We start from the raw sequence: 15661 nt of genomic DNA, 5'->3' as shown, positions 1-15661 counted from the left end.
CTACACTTCTGTTTTATGTCACTTTTCTAAAAAGAATTTAATAACTCCCAAATATCAACAAGATGAGGCCAACTTCTTAGTGAGGCATCAAAATTGGATTCCAAATGTCCTATCTATACTCACTCATCCTATCCTCTTCCCACCTCCTTTTGAAATATGCCCTAGTCAGTGTGTCAATTACAAATTGTTGTGTCATCCATTTGCTATGTCCTTTCATTCATCTGTCCCTTTGATGTTCTCTCAGTATACCGGTAGTTTGTATCCCTGCTTCTATGTCTGGCAAGCTATTTCAAACCCACAGCAGGTCTGAAAGTGTAGGTAGCTCAATGGTACAGTGATTTCCTAGCATGCACCAAACCCTGGGTTCTATTCCCAGCATCAGGAAAAGCAAAACAAAAAGCACATTTGGGGAATGTACCTCATTGGCAAAGGACTTTTTCTAGCATGCATAAGGTCCTGGGTTCAACCTCTCAACACTAAAGAAAAAAAAAAAAAGGAATCTAGAGCAAAGTTGGTGGTTTTTTTTTTTTTTTCTTTCTTCCTTTCTTTTTTCTTTTTTTTTTGTACTGGGATTGAATCTAAGTCCTCTCTCTTGTAGTCCAGCACTGAGCTTCATTCCTGAAATTTTTAATTTATTTTTATTTTTTGGGGGGGTGCTGGGGCCTTGTGCTTGCAAGGCAAGCACTCTACCAACTGAGCTATCTCCCCAGCCCCTATTTTTAATTTTGACATGGTCTCAATAAGTTGCCCAGGCTGCCTTCAACTTGCCATCCTCCTGCCTTAGCACCCTTACCCAACAGTATCTGGGGTTATACGTGTGCATTACTGTGCTCAGCTAAATATCATCTTAAATCTGAAATGCTCCCTAACTTTCCCAGGGTATAGCAGCTGATTCCGCTTAAATTTAGTTAATCGATTTTTAAAGAACTGTGATTATACTGTATTATAATCAATTAGCATGCAAAGCTGTTACTCCTTCAGGTCCTCTAACCTTGGCTATGAACTGTTTGAAAAAAGAAACCAAATATTCCTTACATCTATCTTAAGTGTTACATTAAAAATGCTATGTTTGTGACTAACTGGTGTGGCAATTCAAATGGAAAAAGTGCAGAGGCTAATGTGCATTTGTCCTTTTCAAACTGCAGTTCCTTCCTGCCCACTCTTCCCTTCTTAATCAAAGGATTTTGTACCGGGTAGGGAGAAGAGAGTTGCTTTCGTATCTCTCCTCCCTCCCTTTTTAGCATGAAAAGTGCTACCAGAGATACAATAGGGAAGAAGAAGCGCTAAAACAAACTGGGCTCTGTGGGGAGAAATAGGCGGGAATTCACACACTGTGGGCGAGCCCGCCCCGGTCGCAAAGAATTCAGCGGCCAGCCGCTGACTCTCTCGAGCCGCTGGCTCAGCCCCTCCGGTCCCGCCAGCCGACAGGAAGGAGATTGCAGCCTGGAGCGTCCGGAAGCTTCGGGGCCCCTCAGATCAATCCAGGAAGTTCTGTGGTCAAGTGGGTGGTGCCGCGCTGGGGCTCTGTGAGGGACGCATGCGTAATGTTGCTATGGCTTCCTGTTTCCAGAGGCCCACCCTGTGAGAAGGAAACAGGCAAAAGGCACATAATGCTTGCACTGTACTTGTAGAGGCTGCCTGGTTTCAGAGTAACTCCCCACCCCTCCTTAGACCTTGGGTTTCACAGTCACGGATACTGAAAGTATCACAAGATAGGCCTGACCATGCACATTTGAATTCTTAGAAACATCCAGAATCTGAACTAGAGGGAGGTGACAAAACTTGGAAGAATTATGGGGTTTGGTTCTGGGCCCTATAACTTAAGGCACTATAGATAAACTGAGAATGCTCATAAGAAAGCGAGCAGGCTGGGGAAGGACTGGAACCCAGAAAGAAAATGTTTGAGTGGGGGTTGTTTATCCTGAAGCAGAAAAGCTACTGTAGAATGGGGTTTCTGTTTTCCTATTTAGGAGAGGCTGGCTTGTATCAGGGGTACTGACAAGTGCAAACAGAACCAGTTTGGTATCAGGTAGAACTTAATCAGTCCCCAGAATGAGGAACAGGCTGCCTTGAGCTAAAATGAATGTTCCAGCTGGTGGTGTCCAAGTAGGAGCAACGTGATTTGTGATGATTCAAAAGAACTGAGTGTAAAGCCCGGTGCGTTGGTATGTGCCTTTAATCTCAGCAATTCAGGAAGTCTGAGACAGGAAGATCGCAAATTCAAAACCAGTCTCAGCAACTTAGCAATGCCCTTGTAACTTAGCTAGACCCTGTCTCAAAATAAAAAAGGGACTCAGTGTTAATTACCCCTGGATTCAATCCCCGGTACCAAAAAGAAAAAAAAATTGATTTTAAGTTGTCGGTTGAGCCCAGTCTTAACTGTGGTCCTACCATCCATCAAAAGAGATTAAGGCCTTTAACAACTACACAGGCATACAGTTGCTCTCATAAAATAGATAGTACTGTTTGTGAACTCAGTCTGTGGACCCTCCATACTTTATGCTTAAAAGAACCTCGTAGTTTTCAAACTGAGCTTCTAAAACTTTCTGAAAATAGATGATCATGTTCATTTTAGGGATGAGGAAAACAATAGTCAGAGAGATTAACTTCCCTAAAATAACTTTTTAAAATAAGTAATGCAACTGGGTGTGGTGGCACACACCTGTAATCCCAGCAACTCGAGAGGCTGAGGCAGAAGGATCACAAAGTTCAGGGCCTGCCTCAGGAGCTTAATGAGACTCCATCTCAAAATAAAAAAATGAAAAGAACTGTGGGAGTGTAGCTCAGTGGTAAAGTACCCCTGGGTTAAATCCCCAGTACTAAATAATAATAATAATAATAATAAGAAGAAGAAGAAGAAGAAGAAGAAAGAAGAAATGCTAATAATAATAATAATAATAATAATAATAATAATAAGAAGAAGAAGAAGAAGAAGAAGAAGAAAGAAGAAATGCCAGCTGGGTGCAGTGCTGCATACCTGTAGTCCCAGCTCCTTGAGTCTGAGGCAGAAGAATGACGAATTTGAGCAATAGGCAATGTAGCGAGACCCTGTCTCAAAATAAAACATAAAAAAGGGTTGGGGACATAGCCCAGTGGTAGAATATCCCTGTGTACAATCCCCAGTGCCACAAAAAATAATAATGATAAAAATTCTGGAAAATTTCAAACAGAAAAGTTGAAAGAATACTGTAATTAATACGTATGTTCCATCACCCATCTACACACACATTTTTCATATATATATATATAGTGCACTATATTGTAGAGACTGTCTGGTTTCAGAGTAACTCCCCACCCCTCCTTAGACCTTGGGTTTCACAGTCACTGATACTGAAAGCATCACAAGATAGGCCTGACCTATCAACTGGGTGTAGTGGCACACACCTGTAATCCCAGCAATTGGAGGCCTGAGGCAGAAGGATCACGAAGTTTTATATATATGTCGTTGATATGGTGAATTTCATTGATTTGTAAATATTGAACCATGATTGAATACCTGAAATAAATCTAACATGACTTATGGTGTATAAATTTTATTAATCACTAGATTCAGTTTGCTAATATTGTACTGACAATTTTTGTGTCTAAATTCCTGGGATATATTTGTCTATAGTTTTTTCTTTTTAATTATAGTCTTTAGCGTTAGTGTCAGGATAATACTGGCCACATAAAATATGTGGGGATATATTCCCTATTTTTCTATTTCTGGGATAGTTTTGTGAAATTAATGTTAATTCTTTTTTAACCATTTGGTACAATCCCAGGTGAAACAATATGAGCCTAGTGACATGTTTTTCAGGAGCTTTTAAATTCTGAAATCCATTTCTTTAATGACTGAAAACTATTTGGATTATCTGTTTCACCTTGGTTGAATTTTAATAGTTTGTGGCTTTTGAAGAATTGGTGCTTCATGTTTTCATTTGTTGGGCATTGAACCCAGGGTCTCACAAATGCTAGGCAAATACTATGCCACTGAGCTACATCCCCAACACATATCAGTCCATTTTTATTAAGTAGTGAAATCTGTGACTGCATCCCTGCCACTATACTGTTCTCCAGTCCTAGAGTTAAGTCAGTTACTTTCCCCTTACCGCTTTTTGGAGTTCTCCTTTGGTCTCAGGGTTCTGTTTTTGGCATTATTTCCAGGATCAACAGTGAAAAGCAGAGAGAATGCCATCTCGTCTTTTTTACACATTCTTGTCTGGACTAGAAGCTGGAGAGGGTGTTTTCATAACATGTCAGGTAAAGGCATTCTGCCATGTAGGCTTTCCAGGTCTCCATCCCAACCCATCCATTCTAACCACAGCAGGGACTGAGAAGTAAATAGAGGGAGAATTGATCCTCTAAACAAATAGGGTCTGGAAGCTAGCTTTCTAGGCATTTTAATGTATAATGGACAAATTGTTCTGTTGTTGGGTCTAAGCCGGCATCCAAAAGCTCCCTGGGGTGCAGGAACCTTCAGTTTGAGACCCCATCCATGCCCATGAATCCTTCCTCCTGTGGAAGAGTCAAAAAAAGGTCTTTTGTCTGATTTTCCCAGCTACACTTGGCTTACCATTTGAGAATTTGAACTTTTGCAGCCATCACCTAATAGTTAAACGGCCGGACTGAGATTCCAAGGCTCTGAAGTAAGATGAGATATAGTTACAGGTCAGTATTTTTCAGACAGGACAAACCAGAGAGCAAGGGGCTCTTCTAGAGCAAAAGAGAAAATTGGTTTGACCTAGAGACTCCTACCACAAAGCCAGCCCTTAATTCTCCAGAGGTATGGAATTTTCTGTGAGAGTATTCACAAGTCAGAGTTTATGTTTTGTGTAATTGGAGAAACTGAGGCATGAAAAAGGGAAGAGTTCTACTTGAAATCATCCAGTGAAGCAGTGACAGAGCTGGATCTAAGATCTAAAACTCTTGCCCATCAGGTCAGGGCCCTTCCCCCACACAAAGCTAACCATTGGTAGCCATAAGTTGTTTTCATTTTTTTCTTTTTTTTATTGTGAAGGGAGTCCATACTGACAGACAAACTGGAGTATGTCCAAAGGAAGTGAACAATCTGGTGAAAGAGTGAGCATGAGAAATTAATGAGGAATACTAGCAATTTTTAAAGAACTGAGGCTGTTTCCTCTGGAGAACATACAATGGAATACTCTTCAGTCTTTAAAAAGAAGAAAATTCTAAAATATGTGACAACATGGATGAAACCTGAGGGCATTATGCTAAGTGAAATTTGCCAGTCACAGAAAAACAAATACTTCATGTTTCCACTTACATAAAGTATCTATAATTGTCAAATATATAGAATCAAAGAATGTGGTGGTGGTTATGAGGGTGGGTGAGAAGAGGAATGGGGAATTACTAATCAATAAACACGTGATTTCAGTTAAGCAAGAGGAATAAGCTACAAAGATCTGTTATTCAATACGGAACATATACTCATCAATAATATATTATACGATTAAAAATTTGTTAAGAGGATAAAAAAGAACGGGCTTTTTGAGGGCTCTGGCATGTCTTCAAGAACTTGACTGAATTTCAGTTCACAATATGAACCCTAGACTAACATTCTGGCAGTAGATAGATAAGAGACAAAAGCCACCCTGTGCATGCTAAATCCATGCTTTTGGGAACTCAGATGCTTCTGCAGAATGGAAGTGGATATCCTCCACGGTGTAAGAGCACAAGAATGTTTCATTCCCCTATTGAGACAGGGAAGTTGATCCGCAAAGGTCTGGTCATTTCAGGTTGAACATTACGTATAAATCCTTCCTCTGGAATCTGATGCCATTTTACCTTTGCAACTTTTATCTTCCACTACGTCTTAATCCTGTACATTTATCACAGTGAGGTACTTCTTTCTGAACTTCTCCCTCTACTGGTCTGAGAAGGAGCTGCAGGAGAAAAGGGGTTTGAGTTTTTTCAACCCTGCATTCCTCCTAGGACCCAGCATATAGTGAATACAGCTTTGGGAGAAAGTCTTATCCTAAGGTTTACATTTAGGCACAAACATGTGTACACAGCTTGGCACATTCCTAAACCTCATTGAATTGAGTTATACTGAGTTCTCCAGGAAGCATAGTGAAAATAGCTAAGAACACAGCTTTACTGAGACTTCTTTTGTGAGAATCACCAGTCTGGTGACTTACGTGACGACCCATTATATTCATCTTAAAATCATCTCCACTTGACAGATGAAAAAACTGAGGCAAGATCAAATGACTTGCTGAAGATCACAGAGCTAAGAAGCTTGCAGAGCTTGTCTTTGAATTGAGGCAACTGGTTCCAGAGACCACGGTGATTTTTTTAAAAATTTATTTTAAGCAAGTTTTAAAAGTTAAAAAAATGTTTAAAAAATGATAAATCTCATATACCCCTCATCTAGATTTAGCAGTTGTTAGTATTTTACCATGTTTGCTTCATGTTTCTTTCAAAAATATTTTAAATTATACACATTATGAGGTATATCAGGTGTTCCCCAAAAACTCACGTGTGAGACAATTCAAGAAAGTTTAGAAATAAAACAATGGGTTATGAGAACCTTAACCCAATCAGTTAATTAATAATTCACTGTAAACAGACAGGGTGTGGTTGGAGGAGGTGGGTCACTGAAGGCATGCCTTTACGGTTTATATTTTGTCCCTTCTGAGTATAGCTCTCTCTCTGCTTCCTGAGCTGCTTTCCTCTGCCACACCATTCTGCCTCACCTTGGGTCCAGGCGGTCTAATGACTGAGACCTCTGAAACCATGAGCCCCAAATAAATTTTTCCTCCTCTATGTTGTTCTTGTCAGGTCTTTTTTTTTCACAGCAGCAGAAAAGCTGACTAAAACAACACATTTTAGCCCTCATCACTTTAATAGCATCTCAGCAAAATTAGTATATTTTCCTATGTATACACAATATCATTATACACATAGCAAAGTTCATAATGACTCTTTAATATCATTTAATAAACAGCCTATATGAAAAATTTTCATGTTATTTTTCTGAATATTTTTTTTTATATACTGGGAATTGCATCCAAAGTCCTGTACATTGCTGTGCAAGTGCTATACCATTGAGCTCATTCCCAGTCCCCTCTGAATGCCTTTATATATGGAGTTTTGTTCAAACAAGAATCTAATCAAAGTCCATACAATGCATTTGATTGTTAAATCTCTTAAGTATCTCTTAATTTCCACCTCCACATTTTAATCATGTCTCTACATTTTGGATGAAGAAATTGGAGCACTAAAATATTATCTTGTCCAATGTCATATAACTGGTATTTGAGGTATAATTTGAACTCCTACTACTTACATTCAGATCCCACATTTGTAGGCAGTGTCTCAAATCAATTTTTCCTTATTTGTACATGATTCGATCTCTTCACAGGCAAGCTGAGGGTGAAATTGACAGTGTAATTTTGTGCGTGCGTGTGTGTGTGTGTGTGTGTGTGTGTTGCTTGGATTGAACCCAGTTCTTCACACATGATAGTCAAGCACTTTTTTACTGAATTACACCTTCATCCCTGGCAGCATAAAATTTTGAATGAGAATGTAAAGTTTTCGAAGGTGGAGTCAGGAGAGCATCCTAGAAGGTAGAATGCAAAAGAGGACTCCTAGGTTGCTTCTCACTAACCTGAGGAACTGAGTTTGTTTAGACTCAAGCAAAATAGTCAGGTCAGTAGAACTCAGGGATAAATATGAATTAACATGATAATCTGAAAAAGAAATGCAATTTGAACCTAATAATTTATCTTCAGGGAATTTATTCTAAGGAAATAATATGGCAAAGGTATGAAGGTGTATGTGATTATGTACCAGAATCCCCATTGAAATATAAATTCTGATAGCAAAATGTTGGTTAAAAAAAAGTCCAAATGTACATCAGTATGAATTGGGTGGAAAAAAAGATGGAGTAGTCATAGAATTATTATGACACATCCATTACAAATGTTGGTGTAAATCTGTATTTATTGACATGGAAAAGCAACAAGACATATTTTTTAAGTTCTAAAAAATAATAGCAGGTTGAGGAGATTGACTTCCTGCATGACAGCATGAGGAGGTCCACTGACTTATTCCCCACTGAAACTGATGAAAATTATAAGAAAACAACCATTTAAAGTCTCTGAAAATGAAAAAAAAATATATATATATATATATATATATATATATAAAAACATCTACTCAAGAAAATCCGGCAGGAAAAGCAAGACTATGTGGTACTGAACTAAACACCACTCCCTTTCATTTTTTTTTTAATGTTGACAGACCTTTACTTTATTCACTTATCTATATGTGATGCTGAGAATCGAACCCAATACCTCACCCATGCTAGGCAAGTGCTTTACCACTGAGACACAACCCCAGCCCCACACCACTCCCTTTCTTACCCCACCCAGATTAACCAGGTAGAGATTCTACTCCAGACTACTGCAGACAAAAACAGGACTCTTCTCCCTGCCACCACCACCCCAACTCCCAGTAAGAGCACTTTCTTCCTGGGAGAAGTAAGATATTAGCATTTCTTTTCTTCTTTTTTATTTAGATGTAAGCATTTCTTATCCTATTCCCAGTTATCGAAACAATTGAGTTGGGGGCCCCTCTGAAATAGAGAGCAACTTCCTCATGCTGTGTGGAAACTAAAGGGCTTAACATCCCCCCCACCACCTGATAGAGGTCAAGAAAGCTAAGTAGAGATTGCCCCCTGCCTGGCCTGACAATCTCTAACTTATTCTACATATGTATATCACCTGGCTTTTATTTCTGTAAATTGTAACTGCTTCTCTGGGACCAGTGACAGAAGCATCCTCCTTCTGTTTTTTAATCAGACTGCATAAATTCTTTTTTTCCTTTTTCCTACTTTTGCTTACTTCTTATGCAGATGGGCTTCCAGATCCATTCAGTCTGCATCCAGGCAGGGTCCCTGGGCTAAGCAGCTGGTAACAATACTTGTTGCCGAAGCTAAATTCCAAGAGAATATACTCAAGAAGTGAGGGTTCCCTTCTTGTACCCAACTCACTGGCATGGAATAGAGGCTCTATTCTATAGGAAGGTTGATGAGAATACTGGAGCCCTAATCGCCTTTCCCCCAACTCATAAAATGAGGTTTCCATGCTAAGTGAAATAAGCTGAGAGGACCTTAGACTGCTGTACCGCACTACGACAGAGAAGTCAGCTTCTGGAACAGGTATGCTAGTCCAAAAAAAGTTTGCTATTGTCCCCAGTCCCAACTTCAGAGCCCCAGATCAGAGATTTTACCTGGAGGGGTGGGAAGTGATACCGCCGTTTACCGGTGACGAGTTCTGCTCCTTCAAATGATGAAGTTTGAACACTAGAGAAGCACGCCAAGGCAAGCATATTAAGGAGGTTTTATTTAAAGGTAATAATACAGACTTCTCCCGGGAGGAAGAAGGGGGCCATGGCTGATGTTCTAAAGTCCCAAGAAGTGAGCGCACCCTACATCTTTTTTAGGTTAAAGTCTCTTTTGTTCTCCAGTGTACCCCCCTTACCTACCCTTCCCGCCTACGTGACTAGGCCTGGTTTTGCAGGTGAGATGTAAAAAGTGAGAAGCGGATGGGGCAGGGGGAGGGCCAAAGTGATTCATCCAGGCAAGGGCCCAGGGGGCATTAATTAGCAGCTCCTTGCTTGCAGTCCTTGATAAGGCCAGGTAAATTTGGTAATCAATGAGCTCCGGAGATCCTTAACATTCCATTCTCCCAGGGGCAGTCTCCAACTTCCAGAGGTAGATGGCTTTCATGGCCTTCATTTCCTTGATTTGACCCATCCCCTATTTGTACACAAACTGCCTGTCCCCAATTCTGGCTTCAGAAGTAGGCTGTAAGAGAGACGGTTTTAATCTCTTTCCAAATTAACTTATATAAATTGCAAAACAAACAAATAAGAAACAGTGGATAAGTTCAGTCCTTACTTAGGTCACTTTCAAGAACAGTAGAGGTGACCATGAAAGCAAATTAGAAGAAGATTGAAAATACTATCTAGACTAAATCAGAGGTTGGTTAATTTGCAGAAGAGAACCTGGGAAGAAGACAGCAGGGAAAAGCCTTCCTGGAGTCAATGCAAATATTAAGTACTAGCCTCATAAACTTAGTTTTTAAAGGAGCCAGAATTTGAGACCTATTTGTAGAACAATGTATGCCACATAGCATTGTTGAAAACAATGAAGCAAGTGGTGGAGTTTGAGAACTGTCAGATAAAGAAGAAGAAAGTCTTACCAAAGTCACTATTCATCCCAGGGTGACTGTAGGCATACCCAAATCTGTGCCTCCATGAAGAGCAACATCAGAGGTTTAACAGTAATATGGGGGAGAGGAGAGAGAGAGAGAGATCATTAAAGTATTCCAGTCAGTCATTAAACAAACCTGCAAATAACAGTAAAAACAAAACAAACAAACAAAACAAAAAAACCTAACAGGGCAGAAAACCAGAGTTTCTGCAACACTTAAAATGTTCTGTTTCCAACATATAATTATGAGGAAAAAAAGAAACAGAAAAGTATAACCCATGCACTAAAAACATACCAACAAACAAAAAACTCCAAATATACTTGAGAGAAAGACTAGATATTAGATTTATCAAAAAAATACTTTGAGGTAGCAACTATAAGCATGTCTATAGAATTAAAGGAAGTCATGGTTAAAGAAGTAAAAAAGATATATGTCATATTAAATAGAAAATATCAATAAAGAGCTAGAAATAATTTTAAAGAGCCAAATGGAAACACTGGGTTGAAAAATAAAATAACTAATATTTAAAATTCGTTAGAAGAGGGTAACCAAAAATTTGAACTGGCAAAAGAAAGAATATATGAACTTGAAGACAGATGGATAGTCATTATGCAAGTCAAAGAACAAAGAGAAAAATAGTGAAGAAAAATGGACAGTCGCAAGAGAAATGTTGGGCATCAGTTAAGCACCCTAATATATGCATATTGAGGCTCAGGAGAGACAAGAGAGGAAGAAGCATATAAATTGCTCCTATATTATGTACACAAACACACATGCACACACACACACAATTATCAGTGTTCATTGTATATGTATATGATATAATACAACATATATAAAATACATACATTTTATTATGTATAATAAAAATTATGGAAATAATTTGTTTCACTTATATGCATATTTGATACATATATTTTGATATAACACTTATAAAATATATGTATTTGAAGAAATAATGGCTGAAAACTTCTCAAGTTCATTTAATATTTTTAAATTTTTATTTTATTTTTTTGGTACCAGGGGTTGAACCTAGGGGAGCCCAGACACTGAGCCACATCTCCAGCTCTTTCTATGTTTTATTTTTGAAACAGGTTCTGGCTAAGTTGCTTAAGGTCTCGCTGGGTTGCTGAGGCTATCTTTGAACTTCCAATCCTCCTGCCTCAGCCTCCCAAACTGCTTGGATTACAGGCGTGTGTGCCACAACACCCAGCTGAAAACTTCTCAAGTTTATTGCAAAAACAATAAACTACACACCCAGGAAGCTCATTGAACTCCAAGTAAGATGCAAACAAAGAGATCTGCAAACAGACCCATCGTAGTAAAAATGCTGAAGTTTGGGCTGAGGCTGTTGCTCAGTGGAAGAGCAGTTGTCTACCATCCATAAAACCCTGGATTTGAATCCTATCACTGCACACAAATGCTGAAGGTCAGAGACAAGAAGTAAATCCTGAAAGCAGCAAAAGAAAAACGGCCCATTATTTATATGGGACACTTAAGTGTATTAATAGTTATATTCTAAAAAGAAACAATGGAGACAATAAGATACAGGGAGAGCATTGAAATTATTGAAATTTCTTAGAGAAAAAAAACTTTAACCAGGAATCCTGTATCTATCAAAGATATCATTCAAAAATGATAAACATTTCCAGATAAACAAAAATGGAAAATTTGTTGCTAGCAGACATGCCTTACAAGAAATATGAAACCAGGTGTCATAGCACACTCCTGTAATCCCAGTAACTTGGGAGGTAGAGGCAGGAGGATCACAAGTTCTAGGCCAGCCTCAGAAACTTAGCAAGACCCTAAGCAACTTAGTGAGATCTTGTCTCAAAATAAAAAATAAAAGGGGCTAGGGATGTGGCTCAGTGATCAAGCACCCTGGGTTTAATCCCCACTACAAAAAAAATAATAATAAAAATAAAAAAGGAAGAATGAAAAAGAAGAAAAAAGAGAAATTTGAACAGCAATTCTTCAGGATGAAAGTAAGTAACCCCAGATGGTAATTCAAATACACACACATACACACACACACAAAAAAAAAAACACCAAAAAGGTAAAAGTAATTATGTCATTATAAAGTATAGTAAAAAGCATAATTTTTATCTTTTCTTCATCAAATTTTAAAAACAACTGTATAAAACATAATCTGTTGCTAGGCCTTTAACTTATATAAATGTAACATATGTGTATTATATTTGCCAATAAGAGCAAAAAAGAGGTGGGGAAAGCAAAGCTGGATTGGGTAGGGAAAGAATTACAGACAATAAAGTAATAACTTTGCACTATTGGATTTGTAACATTAATTGATGTAACATATATAACAACCATATCACAAAATGGGGAAAGAAAATAGAGCTAAATGTGAATAACCTTTATATATACTAGAATTAGCCTAGTTATATATATGAAGGTGATCCTGATATGCTAATATGTATATGCTATACCCTGTAGCAACCACTAAAAACCCCTCAAACACATAGTGAAAAATCATTCACAATTAAAATATAACATTAGTAAATATTCAGTTAATGCAAAAAAATAGTGAACCAGCAACAACAATATAATGTGGGATATAGAAAACTAAAATTTAAAAGGCAGACAAATCCAATTATATCAAAATAGTACTAAATGTGAGAGAATTAAGAAATCTAATCAAAGGTAGAGATTGTCATACTGAATATAAAACAATATCCAGCTATAGACTATCTATGGGAGATACACTATAGGTTCAAAGATACAAATATATTGAAAGTTAAAGGATTGAAGAAAAATACATGTCATGAAAACAGCACCCATAAGAAAGATGTAGTATCTACAATGATATCTGACAAAATCAACTTTAAAACAAAAAGTCCCAAAATATAAACAGAAATTGTAAAATGATAAGAGATAATCCATCAGGAAGATGAAATAAACATATGGACACCCCCAAACAGAGCAGCAAAATACAAGACACAAAAATTGTCAGAAACAAAGGGAGAAAGAGACAATTTCAACAAGAATGGTTGGAGACTTTAATATCCCCACTTTCAATAATGTTTAGAATATCTAGACAAGATCAATAAGGAAATAAGAGACTTGAACAACATTCTGAACCAGCAAGACCTAATAAATATCTGAGAATACAACACTCAAAAACAACATAATAGGGCAATCCAAGATGGTGGACTAGAGGGTGACTGCATCTCCAGTCGCTCCAGAACCCAGGATTCAAGAAGGGGAGGCATTGAGAGACTCGGACTAAAATAGAGCCACGGAGTGAGTCTCCCCCACCAGGTGAAGCTCGGCCTGGGCAGCAGGCCCGGATAGAGGCAGCTTATCAGAGCAGGGCAGGGCAGCTAGAGTCTTCCCCAGGTAGCCCTATTCACTCCGGTGGTGGGCTCCTCCCACATGGCCAGCTTCTCCAGCTTCTCAGAGCAGGCCCCCCAGTGAGAGCCTTTCTGCACAGAACCAGCTCCAAGTCACGGAGCCAGCGCGGCAAGCTCTGGCCCACAGGCAGCTTCAGGGACCAGGACAGGGAAGCCAGGGACTTCCCCAAGAAGCCCGACTCCCTCCGGCGGGAGGTGCTTTTCAAGGCTAGCTTCTCGGAGCAGACCACCCAGTGAGAGCCTTTCTACACAGAGCCAGCCACAAGTTCCTGAGCCAGCAGAGAGCTCCGACCCGCAGGCAGCCTCTGGGACCAGGGCAGGGCAGCCAGAGACCTCTTCAGGCGGCTCTGCCCACTCCGGCCGCAGGGGGTATCGCAATACCACATCTTCAACTCTACTACAAAGCAATAGGAACAAAAACGGCATGGTATTGGTACCAATATAGACAGGTAGATCAATGGTACAGAATAGAGGACATGGACACAAACCCAAATAAATACAATTTTCTCATACTAGACAAAGGGTCCGAAAATATGCAATGGAGAAAAGATAGCCTTTCCAACAAATGGTGCTGGGGAGACTGGAAAACCATATGCAACAGAATGAAATTAAACCCCTATCTCTCACCCCGCAAAAAACTCAACTCAAAGTGGATCAAGGACCTCAGAATCAGACCAGAGACCCTGCATCTTATAAAAGAAAAAGTAGGTCCAAACCTTCAACTTGTTGGCTTAGGATCAGACTTCCTTAACAGGACTCCCATAGCACAAGAAATAAAAGCAAGAATCAACAACTGGGATAGATTCAAACTAAAAATCTTTCTCTCAGCAAAGGAAACTCTCAGTAATGTGAAGAGAGAGCCTACAGAGTGGGAGAATATATTTGCCAATCATACTTCAGATAGAGCGCTAATTTCCAGAACATATAAAGAACTCAAAAAACTCTACACCAAGAATACAAATAATCCAATCAACAAATGGGCTAAGGAAATGAACAGACACTTCACAGAAGATGTACAAGCAATCAACAGATATATGAAAAAATGTTCAACATCTCTAGTAATAAGAGAAATGCAAATCAAAACTACCCTAAGATTCCATCTCACCCCAATTAGAATGTCGATTATCAAGAACACAAGCAACAATAGGTGTTGGCAAGTATGTGGGGAAAAAGGAACACTCATACATTGCTGGTGGGGTTGCAAATTAGTGCAGCCACTCTGGAAAGCAGTATGGAGATTCCTCAGAAAGCTTGGAATGGAACCACCATTTGACCCAGCTATCCCACTCCTTGGCCTATACCCAAAGGACTTAAAATCAGCATACTACAGAGATATAGCCACATCAATGTTCATAGCTGCTCAATTCACCATAGCCAGAATGTGGAGCCAACCTAGATGTCCTTCAGTTGATGAATGGATAAAGAAACTGTGGTATATATATACAATGGAATATTACTGAGCCATAAATAATGATAAAATGATGGCATTTGCAGGCAAATGGATGAAATTGGAGAATATCATCTAAGTGAGGTAAGCCAATCTCAAAAAACTAAAGGACCACTGATCTCGCTGATAAGCAGATGAGGACATATAATGGGGGGTGGGAGGGGTTAGCATTAGGGTTAGGGTTAGGTTTAGGTTTAGGGATAAGGAGGGTGGTAAGAATGAAGGAAAGAAGAACTGTTCAGAGGGAAAAGAGGGGTGGGAGGGGTGGGAGGGGTGGGGGGAAGGGAAAAAATAATGAATCAAACATCATTTCCCTATGTAAATTTATGATTACACAAATGGTATGCCTTGACTCCATGTACAAATGGAGAAACAACATGTATCCTATTTGTTTACAATAAAAAAAGAAAAGAAAACAACATAATATGCATTCTTAAGTGCACGTGGAACATCTACAGGATAGATAAATGGTGGTTTATAAAGCAAATTTCAATACATTTAGAAGGAGAGAAATAATGTAAAATATATTTTCTCAATAAATTGGAATAAAATTAGAAATCAATAGCAGGGAAAAAAATGGGAAACTCACAAATATATCAAAATTAAAGAACATACTCCTA

The sequence above is a fragment of the Sciurus carolinensis genome, chromosome X, assembly GCF_902686445.1.
Source record: "Sciurus carolinensis chromosome X, mSciCar1.2, whole genome shotgun sequence".
Classification (NCBI taxonomy): domain Eukaryota; kingdom Metazoa; phylum Chordata; class Mammalia; order Rodentia; family Sciuridae; genus Sciurus; species Sciurus carolinensis.
This window is presented reverse-complemented; position numbering follows the sequence as displayed.